Genomic DNA, 12445 nt, shown 5'->3' on the forward strand with positions numbered 1-12445 from the left:
TCGTCGTGCACTGGGACCTCTAAAAATTTGTCCAATTTGCACAACTTCTCTGGTACTACCATGGAATCACAGTCATCCAGAGTAGCTAATACCTCCTTAAGCAAAGCGCGGAGATGTTCTAGCTTAAACTTAAATGCCACTAGATCAGGTTCTGCCTGTTGAGAAATTTTTCCTGAGTCTGAAATTTCACCCTCAGACAGCCCTTCCCTCACAGCCAATTCCGATTGATGTGAGGGTAAAATAGATAAGGCATCGTCAGCGTCTGATTGTTCATCCTTTTTATCTGTATTTAAAACTGAACAATCACGCTTTCTCTGAAAAACTGGCAGTTTGGATAAAAGATTTGCTATAGAATTATCCACTACTGCTGATAATTGTTGCATAGAAATAAGCACTGGCGCGCTAGGTGTCGCCTGCGCGGGCAAAGCTGGTGTAGACACAGAAGGAGAGGATGTAGAGCTATCCCCACTACCTTCATTAGATAAATCATCTTGGGCAACATTATGAAAAATAACAGAGCTGTCCTGATTTTGTTTGGACGCTATGGCGCAATTATCACAAACACTCGAAGGGGGAACCACATTTGTCTCTATACACACAGAACATAGGTTATCTGATGGAACAGACATGTTAAACAGATTTAGGCAGGCAAACAATGCAATAAAAAAACGTTACTGTCTCTTTAAATAATAAAATGACACATTTATTTCTGAATGTTCAAAAAACTATGAAGGCAATATCCGATTTTTCTGAAATTTGGACCCCAGTGTCTTAATGCTTAGAAAGTATTGCACAGCAAATATGGAGACTCTAGCTCTTAAAACAAGCAAACCGGAGCTAATTGTTGGATTTAACCGTTTTTACACACCACAATCCCAGCTACAGCCTTGCTGCAGCTTTTTACCTTCCTTAGGGGTCACCATTCACAGAAAAAAGCCTTTTGGAGTCACTTTCTGAACCACAGGACCCTCTCACATGAATCTGCATGCACTGCCTTGAAATTCAACTGCACAGCTGAAGTGCCAAAATGAGGCTTCCTCCCTCAGCACACTAGAGTGAAGGGGCCTTCCTGACTAGATTTAGGTGTCTAAAACAAGCCAGATCAATAAAAAACGTTCCCAAGTGTATGTGAGCTTATAAAATATTTCAAATGGTATAATATTGTAATAAAAACCAATCGATTTAGCCCCTAACAGTGTCTACCAGCATAAAAAACAAAAAGGGGAAGCCTGTTATCTTTTTTGCTGAGGTGAAAGAAAAATGGCTTACCGTTTCCCCTGAGGGGAAAAATGACTGTCATCTAGCATTAGCCTGTGTTGTTAGAAGGAGACTAGTCATACCTGAAGCAGATGAGTCTGCAAACTGTTACCCCCAACTGAAGTTCTCTTGTTTCAACAGTCCTGCGTGGTAACAGTAATGGATTTTAGTTACTTGTGCTAAAATCATAGCCCTCTTAAACAGAAATCTTCATCACTTTTCTGTTATAGAGTAAATAGTACAAGCCAGAACTATTTTAAAATAACAAACTCTTGATAGAAGAATAAAAAACTACAACTAACACCACAAACTCCTCACCATCCCCGTGGTAGATGCTACTTGTTCAGAGCGGCAAGGAGAATGACTGGGGGGCGGAGCAAGAGGGGGAGCTATATGGACAGCTCTTGCTGTGTGCTCTCCTTGCCTTTCCCTGTGGGGGAGAACATTTCCCACAAGTAATGGATGACGCCGTGGACCGGACACACCAATGTTGGAGAAAAGAACACAGAGCGCAACCCACTCTGAATGTAAAACTGTTTAATAAAAGTTTAACAAGTGTATAACAACATATACAAGCAAAGATGTACATAAAACATAAATAGTGCAAGCATTAAAAAGTCACCACTCGGCAAAGACACCACTCGGCATAGATAGTCATCCGTCTCTTTCCAGCACAAAGCGTCCCTCCACCGGCTGTACCGCTTGTTATATCCACTGTAGTCCTTTGGAGACACTATCAGGAAGCCCAGAACGTAGCCGGAACTAGTCACAGCAAGTGAAGCGTCACAGGTTCCTATTGATTGGTTGTTACACGCTACTCCAATGTAGCTCGATCATTCACAGAACTCAGAACTCTACGCGTTTCATCGGGTTACGACCCGACTTTATCAAGAGAATATTTTTATCCTAATGGAAGCCTCCTTTTAAACATGGTGGGGTAAGGCACACCTCCGGTATGGAAAGATCTGATAGGTTAGTGTTCATTGTCCATGGGCGAACTTTATCAATGAAGTCCATCACGTGCCCTTATTAAAAAAACTATATGTATTCTAGAAAGTAAAAACAAAACAAAAAAAACGCCAGTCAAAACCATTAAAATACATTTGTGATCAATTCATATAACACTATAATGCATATCTATGTATTGTACACTACTAATATTATTAAAATATAAAAATATAAAATATAATATATAATATATAAAACACGATTACACATGACCATAATATATGTTAATACAATTCTTCATACCTAATTGGTATAAATTCATAATCCCATAGTAAAAATACAATAATAAAAATACATACAAATTTATATAACATATAAAAAACGTCAATTCATGGATTGGTGTTAGTACTATACTACATAATATACAATATTCTCCTATAAAGCATGAAAGAGCAAGGTCGCAAGGAAGGTAGAACCATGAAAACAAATCAGTATAATAGTACTTTCTCAAGCCTAGATAAACCTGATGTTAATGAATCAGTTAAACCTGTTCCTATATGTACCACTATTCTTACATAAAAGCCTGAAGGTTTAAATCTATATTCAGACCTTTGGGATTATCAGTATTTAGGGTTCTGAGTTTGTGAATCCAGAAGGTTTCACGTTGCCTCAGACACCTCAATCTATTGTTGGAACAGTTGGGTGGATTCCAGTCTAGCACCATGATTCTTAAGCTATTATTATTAGCCTCATGTGAATGTTTAAAGTGAAAGGGTACACTATGGTTTTCAATTTTATTTTTGATGTTACCTAGATGTTCATTGAACCTACTTCTGACCATTCTTTTAGTTCGACCTATATAATAACAATTGCAGTCGCATTTGAGGAGATACACCACAAAATTTGATTTACAAGAGAATTTCTGTTTCACCTTATATGATTTAGTCTGATCAATATTTTCAAACATATCTCCTCTAATAATGCGACTGCACATGTTACAATTCTTTACCCCACAAGGCCAGGTTCCATTTTTTCTACTTAGCCAGTGGTTGTTAGAGCTAATGGAGGGGGCTTTCATAGATACAAATCTGGAAGGAGCTAGCGTATTTTTAAGATCCCTATTTTTTCTAAAAGTGATGGTAGGCTGGTTAGGCAATAACCTCCCTAGAATTGGATCAGAGGTTAAAATCCTCCAATGTTTTTTTAAAATATTACTTATATCTCTACTTCCCTGGCTGTAGGTGGTAATGAATCTAATTTCCTCTCTCCCTGGATGGGGAATCTTATTTCTATTTGTAGGCTCTAACATGGCTCCCCTGTCCAAATTTTGACTTTGACAGTAGTCAGGAGATTCTTATCATACCCTTTCTCTGTGAACCTACGATCTAATGACTTAGACTCTTCCAAATAATACTCGTAGTGGGTACAGTTTAGGCGTACCCTCTGGTACTGACCAAAGGGAATATTGTTCTTCCACCTTGGGAGGTGTCCACTGTCAGCATTGAGAAAACCATTCTTATCCATAGGTTTTCGAAAGTTCTTAACAGCAACATAATTATTATGATCGACATACAGTATTAAATCTAAGAACTCCATTGCTTCCATATGAATCTTGCTAGTAAATTTGAGATTCATATTATTGTCATTTAAATGTGCAATGAATTTTGTTGCCTCTTCTTCCTGACCCTTCCATATGAAGATCACATCATCAATGTACCTAAAGTAATTAATAATCTTGGTGCTAAAAGGATTATGATTCCAAACATAACAATTCTCAAAAAAATTCATAAAAAGGTTTGCATAGGATGGGGCAAATGTGGTCCCCATCGCTGTGCCTCGTAACTGTAAATAAAAATTAGAATCAAACTGAAAATAATTATGTTTTAAAATAAAATCAATACCTTTTAAAATTAAATCTCTTTGTAATTGGGGAAGATGACTATTCTGTAAGCTGTCCTCTACCGCCGTAATGCCCTGGTCATGGATACAAGTGTAAAGGGCCGTGACATCGCACGTAACCCATAAAAAATCTTTTTCCCATTTAATACCTTCAAAGGTTCTGATTGTTTGGGTTGTGTCTTTAAGAAAGGATCTAGTACTCCGAACTAGGGGTTGCAAAAAATGGTCTATATACGTAGAGAGATTGCTAGACAGGGACCCTATTCCTGATATAATAGGCCTCCCCGGTGGATCCACTAAGGCTTTATGCACCTTAGGGAGGTGATAAAAAATAGGGATGGAAGGTTCCCTGTCTAGCAAAAAACAAAATTCCTCATTATTCAAGATTCCACTTAATTTGGCTTGACTCAAAATGTCATTAAGTTCTTTGGTAAATTTAGTAGTTGGATTAAAGGGGAGTCTTTTATAAGTATCCGTATCACCTAAAATTCTTAGTGCCTCCTTCAAATAATCAGATTTGTCCTGCACCACTACTCCTCCACCCTTATCCGCTGTTTTTATCACTATATTGGAGTTATTTTTCAAATTCTGTAACGTCATTCTCTCTTGTTTAGAAAGGTTATCATTGAACCTATTTAACCACTTTCCATTTTTACTTTCCCACAATTTTGAGAGGTCTGAGCTGACTAATTTGTTGAATATCTTAATGTGTTCCCCTTGGGCCCCCACTAGAAAAAAAATTTGATGGCCTCTTGAAGTGGGTATGTATTAAAGGGGGTTCTTCCTGCTCATCGTACATGCTTAAATCCATACTAGATTGGGTTGAACTGGAGGCGTCCCCTTGTAGGGAATTAAGTACTTGTAAAGTCTCCAAATCTTGACTATTTAGACTCTCTATAGCGCCAGAGACACTTCTATAATGAGGTTGTTGTTTGATAAAATATCTATTAAGTGTCATTTTTCTAATATATTTTTGTAAGTCAATATATGTTTCGAATTTATTTGGTGCTTTCTTTGGGGCAAAATTTAAGCCCTTGGCTAACAAGTTAATCTCTTGATTATTCAATTCCCTACTAGTTAAATCATATATCGACTCCTTGTTCCTATTTCTTTTTGATTTGTGTAGTCTTGCTCTCTGTACATGTCTCCCTCCTCTATTTCCATGCTTGTTCTTTTTCTTTTTGCGTTCATATGTGGTTCTTGCCTTGACCCCATCCCTTGTGGAGGAGGGAACATGTGCTCTAACCCTTCTGCCTGTCTGACCTCTAAAAAACAGTGGCTGCTACTTTGTTTGTTCCTATTTGCTAGTTGTTCTCTCTGATTCCACCCCTGTTGTTCACTGCCCCTCCATCACTGTTTTTAGGTCTTGCTCCTTGACTATCAAACTCATATGTAGATGCTTTGTTTCTATCTTTCTGCTCTCTTGAATAGTGTCCCTGAGGAGGGGCTATATTATGATCATAGTTTCGATGGAAACTAGAATAATCACCCTCCCTTGCTGGATAATATCTGGCATTGTGAACATATGACCGGTTCTCCGGATAGTGAGACTGACTTCTATCATCAGGATAGTTTCTTAAGGATGTCTCCTTCCCATGTCTATAACCTGTTACTCTTGTTCTCCCTAATATTATAATTATAGTTAATTGATGTTGATGGTGATGTTGTGGCTGCATGGGATACTGTTGATGTTGCGGCAGCATGGGATGCTGGGAATGTTCCTGCTGCATGTGATGCTGTGGTGGTTGAGGTGGTTGAGGCTGCATCTGGTGATATGTCCTCACAGATGAATATGGGGATGTGGCAGGAATGTTTTCTACTTCCTGTGCCAGTGGCTCTTCCTAATCCCCTTCGAGCATGCTGAGGTAGGAGTATCCGGATTCTATCACATCCCCCTCCTCCTCACTATAAACAGGAACATCACTGGCCTCCATTCTTGTGGAGGACTCATACTCATATTCCGATTCTGAAACACAATTAATTAATCTGATGAAGCATATTACATTTTAAAATAAAACATATATATATATATATATATATATATATATATATATATATATATATATATATATATATATATATATATATATATATAATGCCAAACAGACAAGCACTCCAGATTCCAATTGTAAATTCATCAGGGGTGCAACAGAAAAATTGCACAATAATAAAAGAGAGTGCACTCAACAGGACTTTTAAATCAGTTTTACTCCTTTAACTGTTAACGTTTTCGGGGAGTTTTACTCCTTCCTCAGACATGGTTTTCTTTTGTATGTCTGAGGAAGGGGTTAAACTCCCCAAAAACGTCAACAGTTAAGGAGTAAAACTGATGTAAAAGTCCTGGTGAGTGCACTCTCGTATATATATATATATAAAATAAATTAAACATATTTAACCAAATGTGTATATTTAGAGATTGTGCCTCCAAGTGACTCTTTGCATTACACATAGTCCATATACATGATATAATATAATAAAATATATAAAAATAATAATAAAATCTATACCCTTGCTTGTTTGAGCAGATAGCCTCTCCAGAATTCATGATGAATGTATCCACTATAACTATGTTAAGGTGCACTTAAAGGGGCATTAAAGTCTAAATTAAACTTTCATGATTCAGTCAGAGCATGCAATTTAAATCAGTTTTCTAATTTACACCTATTATCAACTTTTCTTCGTTCTTTTGCTATCTTTATTTTAAAATCATTAATATAAATCTTAGCAGCCAGCCCATTTTAGGTTCAGCACCATGGACAGCGCTTGCGTATTGGAGGCTTACATTTACCCACCAATAAGCAAGCATAACCCAGGTTCTCAACCAAAAATGGGATGGCTCCTATGCATTCTTGCTTTTTTAAATAAAGATAGCAAGAGAACGAAGAAATATTGATAATAGGAGTAAATTAGAAATTTGATTTAAATTGCTGCTCTATCTAAATCATGAAAGAAAAACATTGGGTTTACTATCCCTTTAAGTAAATTTGAAAATCAGACTTTGCACCATGTAAAACATTACTTGTCCTCAACCTACCTAGGTATGTTTTCCACTGATGCTTGAAAACAATTGATTACTAACCATATGTAAAATATGAACATTCTATAGTCAGTATTACACATGTGCATGATTACATTGATATTTAAAAAACAAAGCCTATGTATATGTCTGATGTTAACATATATTTGTTTGAAATAAAACATTTATTACATATTATATTTAATTTTCACCTTCATGGACCTCTTCAGCTGGCATGGCATCCAATGACAGCTTCACCATAGGTGACATTAGATAGCATCTCCTCCCATGACTTCAGGTGGATCTTCTTACTTTGACCACCACCTATCCCACGTGCATATTTTGCCTGCTGTGCCATCTTTGCCTTTGTTTCCCTCCTGCAGTTGTGATACCTGTGTTTGATTCTGGCAATAGAACGATTGCGTCCTAAGCAGCTGACTGCCACTCGAATCTCCTCCCACAACTTGTTTCTGAGACTCGCCCTCAGGTTAGGGTTTTCAGGCTGAGGTGCCCTCTCCATGTAGGCCTCAACAAGAGCCCCCTTCTCCTCCTCTGAGTACTCCTCCTCTCTAAGCCTGTCCTTCACACCTGAAGGGCCAGCAGACAGAGACTCTCCCTCCTATGACTGTGGACCAACCTTCTCTCTTTCCATTGTCCCTGCAGGCTGTGACAGGCTACTAATGTATGGATGTGTGTGTTCCTAATATTTAATGAGGCCTAGAATAAGAATATATGAAAAATAAATCTCCAACTAGCCACTAACTCTCAAAAAACTATCCAAACCACCAAACTCCTACCAATGCAACTAGTTCCCTTGTCTTTCTCTCTAGAGGCGATCACAGGTAAAGAGCGCAGGCGCAAACCATTGTTCTTATAGACAGAGGTCGGGTTATTATGTAAATGCACTTGTTATGGTGCACTTTTCACCGAATCCGACATCGGATGGCAGGACAAACTTACATATGGCCGAAAAGAGCGCCTGGGCGCAACATGCCATTCTTTTGAATGGAAACCTGGTACTAAAATGGAGCCATAAATTACTTTTAGCTGTCGGTCTCTTTGGTAGCTTACGGCTCCATTTTTAACGGCTCAATGGAAGCGAGCTCTTAGAGAAGTTTGCTATCAAACCTCATGAAATCCCTTAAAGCTAATATCATTTTTGCCCAAGAGACTCATTGGCTGGCTTCCGGACCAGATTTATTTAAGTCCCCAGACTATCCAACTCAATTTTGCTCATCATTTGAGGAAAAGTCAAGGGGAGTGGCTGTTCTAATCCATAAATCGATAGGAATGGAACAAATATACCTAGAAAAAGATGATCATGGCAGATATTTGATATTGATATGTACACTAAATGACTCCCTGTTTACGTTAGTAAACCTCTATGCCCCCAATCAGTCCCAACCCAACTTTTTGAGAAACCTTTTATCAAATGTAAAATTAATCAAAGCTGGAATACTTGTTCTAGGGGGGATTTTAATATGATATGGGGCCCTCTTAATGGACAAACAACTTCAAAGAGGTAAATTGGTTGATACTTACACAGTTAGTTCTGCCAGTAAATTTTGCTCCATTATAGCGCAATACAATTTATACAATATATGTAGAGCTTTACACCCAATGACAGGGATTATACCTTTTTTTCTAAACCCCACAACTCTTATTCTAGATTAGATTATTTTTTCACAGATTCTTGGACTCTTAATAACATTCAACAAGCTGATATTCGCCCATGCTCATGGTCAGACCATGACATTATTCTATTCACTTTGACCACAGATTTCGCTAATTCCGCCAGACCCTCATGGAGGCTTCCTAAAACTCTCTGGCTTAACCCTGAATTCAAACCTCTTATCCAGACCTCTATTACTAAATTCTTGTCAATTAATGAAGATCCACAAATCTCATATTAGACTCTTTGGGCTACTCTCAAGGCGTTCAATAGAGGCATCTGTATTCAGAAGCAAGTCACTTTAAGATCCCTCTGGAAAGCTCCATTAGGTGTCCTGGTTTCTTCCTTAAGAAGCAAGGAATCCCTAAATAATCAGAAACCATCTCCGACTCTGGCTCTAGAGATTGAAGAACTGAGGTCTCAAATTAAACACAGAGAACTAGAGAGAGTCCAGGAAGATTATTCACAATTTTAACAACTCATGTACTATCAGGGAAATAAAGTCTCAACATTATTAGTATGGAAACTTAAGGGCTGAACTGCAGCCTCCAGGATACTTGCTATCCAAAAGGAAAACAAGACAGTCACCTCTCCAAAATATATCGGTGAAGCGTTTGCAGACTATTACTCCCAGCTCTATAATATCAGATTTTCCAAGCCAGACCCAACCTCATCAATAGGTGAGATTACCTTGTTCCTTGATGAACTACAGCTCCCCTCTCTCACAGAATCTGCTAAAGAGGATCTTCTGATCCCTTTCACACTAACTGAACTTTTATAAAGCATTTTGTAACTTACTCAGGCTCATTTAATAAAGAATTCCTCCAAGCCACTATCCTTATTACACTAACCTATTTCGCTGATCAACCTAGACGTCAACCTATAAGCCAAATTGTGGGCTAATCAGCTACGCCGGAATTGACCTAAGTGATTTACCCTGAATTCCAACCTACCACTGGGAAGATCTAGGGATAAGAAACAAGATAGTACTGGAAAACCTTGAGTCTTGGAAGTCTTTAAGACCCTACTCAGAGGTAGCCCCCCATCCCTCCCCAATACATTTGATTCAAGGTCTACTTCTTGGCATTCATGACACCCATGGCAACCTCTGGAAATTATGGGACATTCGCTTAATGATATCCATCTGACTCACTAGCGCCCCAGGTCAATTTAATCCTCCTACTTATGGGACCCCCTTACATTTGAATATGCTAGATTATATAGCCTACTCATATCCTGGGGTTTCCCTAAATCTAATCTAAAATCATTAACGAATTGGGGGAGAGTTTGGGGATCTAAAACTAAACTTCCTAAAACGCTGTCATGGCATTATGAGATGATCCTTTCATCCTCTGATACAGGCAATATATGTCAACTTAGAGCTTGGGGATATGGCATGTCAATTATTATCTCGAACAAAGAATTACAACACACTATCACACTTACAAAGAAAACACTTCATTGTGCCAATTCCCTTGAATCCTACATGACAATTTTGCTAAGATGGCATTACAACCCCCTCAGATTGCCCCAAATGTTTCCTAACCAACCACACCTATGCTGGTGAGACTGTGGGGACAGAGGCTCTGATATACATATCTGGTGGAGTTGTCCCTCACTCACCCCCTACTGGAAACAGGTGTTGCACCTTTGCAAAACATTGGGCGCTACTTTGCCATTGAAGGCGTAAATTGCTCTATTCCATATTCTACCCCTTAAACTACCCAAAACTTTATTGAGCTCAATAGTCTATATTCTAGCTGCCATGAAAATATGTATAGCATGATCTTGGAATCAGACCAATCCCCCCTGATATCTCAGAAGTAATTGCCACCGTACATCATTTTGCGAAGATGGAGAGACATTTTTATCAAAATCTAAACAAAGAAGATACCTACTAGAATATTTTGGATACTTGGTTGTAATATCGGAAAAATGTAGATAGACCAAAAAATTTGTTAGATCTTTTACTCCTACATCGATTCCCTTAATCTTCTAATTCATAGATAATCCTTTCCCCTCCCCCTCTCAACCCCCCCCCCCCCCCCCCCCCCAGTGACCGAACCCTTCCACTCACTTCCTTTGCCCTCTACCACACCTGGAGATGGGGCAACTTTACATAATCTCTACTCACCGATGCCACTTTGTTTTTGTTATGTTATTTGTTTTTTTAACTGTATCAAAAGTTATCACTTTCACGCATCTCTGAACTGGTTATTTACTATGTTGTTTATTTAAAGGGACACTCAATCAAAATGAAACGTTCATTATTCAGATAGAGCACGCCATTTTAAACAACTTTCCAATTTACTTCCATTAACAAAATCTGCACAATATTATTATATTTAAACTTTTTGAGTCACCAGCTCCTACTGAGCATGTGCAAGAATAAGTGTGTATGCATTTGTGAATGGCTGATGGCTGTCACATTTAATAAATCTATCCCCATATGGCTGAGTTAGAGCTTGAATCTAATCATTGTTTAAAATGCCTTACTGTATTTGTCAGGATAACTATTATTTGGAGATTATGTCATAAATCAAAATAATGTACCTACATGATCTATGATCTTGATGTGTTTCTATTATTTTTCCTCTGTTTTTACTGTTACCTTTATGGTTGGTAGAATCAGGTTTTCTTTTTAATCCCCCCAACTCTCTTGAAAAGAAATAATCTATAAATCGTGTTCCTACCTGCATTTCAATTGTTTTGCAGACATTTGTAATAAGTAAACATTCTTGTCAGTGCAAATCAATAAATCTAACGTATAAAGCCTCAGGGACTATTTTTTTATCCCAAATAAATAACATTACACTTATTCTGTAACATGATTCATCCTGAACTCTTACATATTTATGTATGTGTTTACTGTATGCCTGAACCAGTGGTTCTTTTTGCTTTAGGACATGCCTACTATTACTTTTCATATTCATGTGATGCGCCTGATTTATGTTTTGTTGGCTTGTAAAACTATGTTAAAGCAATACATAATAGACTTGAAAAGAAAGGAAGGTGTACGTGCAGTTAACATTACATACAATATGTCACTAAAACATTCAGAGGAAATGCTAAAAAAATGTACCATGTGCAATTTGTGATAGTTTAACCATCAGCCTTTAAGTAATTGTAAAGTTTAGACGTTTAATACACAGTATATGAAACTATTTATAAAAACAGTGGCACTATCAATCATTAAAGAATTTAAACACATTTCCTTTGTAAAACATTTTACTATTTAGAGATGGTAAACAATGCGCCATTCCACCACCCGCATTATATCCTTGATTTAGCTGAGCGATGACGAATCTGGCTTCATCCAATTGTTGCGTGTCCCATTAGCTGGACGCCAAGTGGGGGATGGAACGATTAGATGAAGCTGGATTTCTCATAGTGTAAATAACTTGCACTTTGTAATACAATCGCAACTTGTAATACCTGCTGCACTAACCCTTCTCTAGTTAATGTGCTTTACCATGGACTTGCAATATCAAAGTTGTGCGCTAATAGAAGCTCAGTCAAGCAGATTTGGTTTTATACTTGTTTCCAAGTATAATGCCCAAAGTAAAGATATCCAGAGGATTATCAGAAAGCATTAGAGCATATTGTCTAATTGTAATCCCAATATTAAGGAATTTCAAAAATATCCAATGCCA

General features: G+C 37.8%; 1 long non-coding RNA gene across 1 annotated transcript in view; it reads right to left on the reverse strand.

Annotated features, from left to right (window-relative positions):
* Positions 1-1777: 1777 nt before the first annotated feature.
* The window catches only part of LOC128655783 (uncharacterized), a 65819-nt gene continuing 55151 nt past the window's right edge, over positions 1778-12445 (reverse strand). The window contains exon 2 of the long non-coding RNA XR_008401904.1: positions 1778-2306. This is a non-coding gene — a long non-coding RNA (uncharacterized LOC128655783). The remainder of the gene's footprint in view (positions 2307-12445) is intronic.

The sequence above is a fragment of the Bombina bombina genome, chromosome 4 (genome assembly GCF_027579735.1).
Source record: "Bombina bombina isolate aBomBom1 chromosome 4, aBomBom1.pri, whole genome shotgun sequence".
Lineage (NCBI taxonomy): Eukaryota > Metazoa > Chordata > Amphibia > Anura > Bombinatoridae > Bombina > Bombina bombina.